The 3,257-nt window shown below is 40.6% G+C and overlaps 1 non-coding gene across 1 annotated transcript; it reads right to left on the reverse strand.

Moving 5' to 3' along the window:
* Positions 1–1,503: 1,503 nt before the first annotated feature.
* On the reverse strand, positions 1,504–1,610 carry LOC147928882 (small nucleolar RNA R71). Its single transcript, XR_015581080.1, has one exon. It is a non-coding gene; the product is annotated as a small nucleolar RNA R71 (small nucleolar RNA).
* Positions 1,611–3,257: the final 1,647 nt, after the last annotated feature.

Below are 3,257 nucleotides of genomic sequence, written 5' to 3' on the forward strand. Positions count from 1 at the left end.
TAGAGATAGCTCTTTGTTGATTGAGGTTTGTTGATCAGTATAGGTAATTATATCTTGAGTTCAGCCCATGAATCCATCCATAGGACCTACTTTGTTTATTGATTTCTCTATTTGATTATTGTTATTCGCTTCCTGTTTGATTTGCTTTCATTTTGTTCTGTTTTGACTGCTGATTTTGTTTCTGTTCTTCGTTTCAACCCACTCGACCTGGTACTCGATCGAGTAAACGATCGAATGCTTGCTCGAGCTCCCTCCAGAGTTCTTGTTCTGCAGCTTTCTAGTTTCATTCCTGTTTCATTGCATTCACCCTTGTTTAATCATGTTGCATTTACTGTCTTGCATTAGTGTAGTTCCTGCTCTTGTTAGTATCATTTCTACTTTATTTACACTGTTTACTTTGCATTTAGTCACTTATCTTAGTAATTTTACATTTTGCATTTCATCATTATCATTAGGTTGCTAGAGTAAAACCATTTTCATACTTGGCTTGACTTAGATAAGTGTTCACATCCTGATTGCTTGCATCTTACTCATTATGGATTGACATCTCTTATATTACAACAACATAAGAGTAATTGAAACCTCTTGCATTCCACCTGATCATTCATCTTCATCACTGCCTATGTCTCTGTCTGCATGTTTGCATACATTCATTGCATAAGTATCATCTTCATCACCACACACACCTAAAAAGATTAGTTTCAATTTGGCGCCGTTGCCATTTGAGTAATTATTTGTGACATTCAGGGTTTACACAAGTTTAAGATTAAGTTCTATTGTTCTACTGATTAGCTTTTTCATCTGCTTGGTTGTTTTGAATCTCAGGTACCAACTCGACCCAACACTCGACTGTCTGCACGATCGAGTGTGTGATCAAGCAACCAACCCAGATTCAGTCAGTCTTCTCGTCTCAGTCCAACTCAGTCTTCAACTCGAGCCTGTGCTCGGCCGAGTGTCAGTTCGAGCTAGTGATCAAGTCAGTTGATGCACACTAGGTCCAATGGAAGCCAGAACCTTCAGAGGTACCTTGATCATATCAACCGCTTACCAAATGACTTGAGGCAACATAAAACCAGAATCCTTCAGGAACAGGAAGAACAGTTGTTGATGGATCAACAAAACAACCAAGATCAAAAGACAAGGCACATTGGTGCAGGAGATGCTCCAAATACACACAACCAGAGAGCTGGCATAGTACCTCCTGTAGTAGCCCACAACAATTTCGAATTTAAAAGTGGGCTAATCACAATGATTCAGGCAAAAAAATTTCATGGTCTATCAATGGAGGATCCTTTAGATCATTTGGATGAATTTGACAGGCTTTGTGGTCTCACCAAGATTAATGGTGTTAGTGAGGATGGCTTCAAACTCAAATTGTTTCCCTTCTCACTTGGAGACAAAGCACACCTATGGGAGAAGACACTACCAACTGGTGCTATTACTACATGGGATGCTTGTAAGAAGGCCTTTCTAGCTAAATTCTTCTCTAATGCTAGAACTGCAACGTTGAGGAATGAGATTTTTGGTTTTGTTCAGAAGAACAATGAGACATTTTGTGAAGCATGGGAGATATTCAAAGGCTACACAACACAATGTCCACATCATGGGTTTAGCAATGAGTCTCTACTCTCCACACTATATAGAGGAGTCTTACCAAAAATCAGAATGCTATTGGATACATCCTCTAATGGAAATTTCCTCAACAATAATGTAGAAGAAAGATGGGAGCTAGTGGAAAACTTGGCACAATCTGATGGGAACTACAATGAGGACTATGACAGAACTGTGAGATTTATCACTTCTGATCATGATGAGAAGTATAAGAAGGATTTGAAGGTTGTTCATGAGAAGTTGGACAAGATTCTACTCAGCCAACAAAAGAATATCCATTTTCTTGGTGAAGAAGAGACTTCAGCTCAAGATGGGGAGAATGAATTTGCTGAGATTTGCTATATGCAGAACCAAGGAGGCTTCAAAGGTTATAATCAGTTCAAAAACAACAACCTCTCCTACAAGAGCACCAATGTAGCAAATCCTTAAGATCAAGTCTACCCTCCTCAACAACCTCAGCAGCATAACACATATGTGCCTAAACAACAAAACTAAGGTTACCAGGGTCAAATGTGTCCCCCACCAGGGTTTCAGACCACCCAAGCCCATGAACATGACTTAAGAACATTAATGCAACAGCTGTTGCTTAACCAAGCCACTGGCCAGATGGAGACCTCAAAGAAGCTTGCTGAAATCAACCAGAGGATAGACTCCACTTATAATGACCTGAACATCAAGTTTGAAAGCCTTAACTCAAAGGTTAAATTCATGGAGAGCAATATGGCTTCTCATTCACCTCCAAAGACTAATCAACTGTCTGGAAAAGCAATTCAAAACCCAAGAGAGTTCACTGCCAAGGCTATCTTTGTTACTGAGGAGAAAGTCACTGGGGACAGTGAAAATCAAGATGGGGAGGATATTCAACAAGTTTCAGCTCATAATGAAGCATAAGATCAAGCAGAGAAGGCACTCGAAAGTGCACTCGACTCAGCACACGATCGAGTGCATGATCGAGTCACTGGTCGAGTAGAACTCACTGAGTTTAATAAACCTACCAAGTACACTCCTCCAGCATACAAACCACCTCTGCCATTCCCAGGACGTTTCAAGGATCAAATGATTAGGAAACTCAAGGAAAAGGTTGAGAAGCAGGAACTGATGGCCATTCAACATGAAATGACTGTTGAGGATAAGAAAGAAGACAGAGGACCAACTTTGGAGCATTATGAACCATATCTACTCTATAAGGGCATGTTACTTAACATATCAAAGCAGAAGGCCAAGAATCAAGCCAAGAAGGATCTAGAGGACATGGGAACAGCTGTTGTTCCAACCAAGCTTGAAGATCCAGGCCCATTCAACCTGCCATGTTCACTGAACTATATGCACTTCAACAAGTGTTTATGTGACCTTGGAGCTTCTGTAAGTGTTATGCCCTTCTCAATAGCACAAAAGCTAGGATATGAGGAGTTCAAGCCAAGCGACCTCTACATTAGTCTTGTTGATGGCTCTAGAAGGGATGTGATGGGTAAACTGGAAAGCTTTCCAGTGAAGATAGGTGAGGCAAGGATACCAACTGACTTCATCATCATTGATATGGAACAGGAGCCTGATGATCCTATTATCCTTGGAAGACCATTCTTAGCCATAGATGGAGCAGTGATAGATGTTAGAAAAGGTATAATGAGCCTGGACATTGATGATGG

This window comes from Camelina sativa, chromosome 14 (genome assembly GCF_030686135.1).
Source record: "Camelina sativa cultivar CO46 ecotype springtype chromosome 14, ASM3068613v1".
Taxonomy (NCBI): domain Eukaryota; kingdom Viridiplantae; phylum Streptophyta; class Magnoliopsida; order Brassicales; family Brassicaceae; genus Camelina; species Camelina sativa.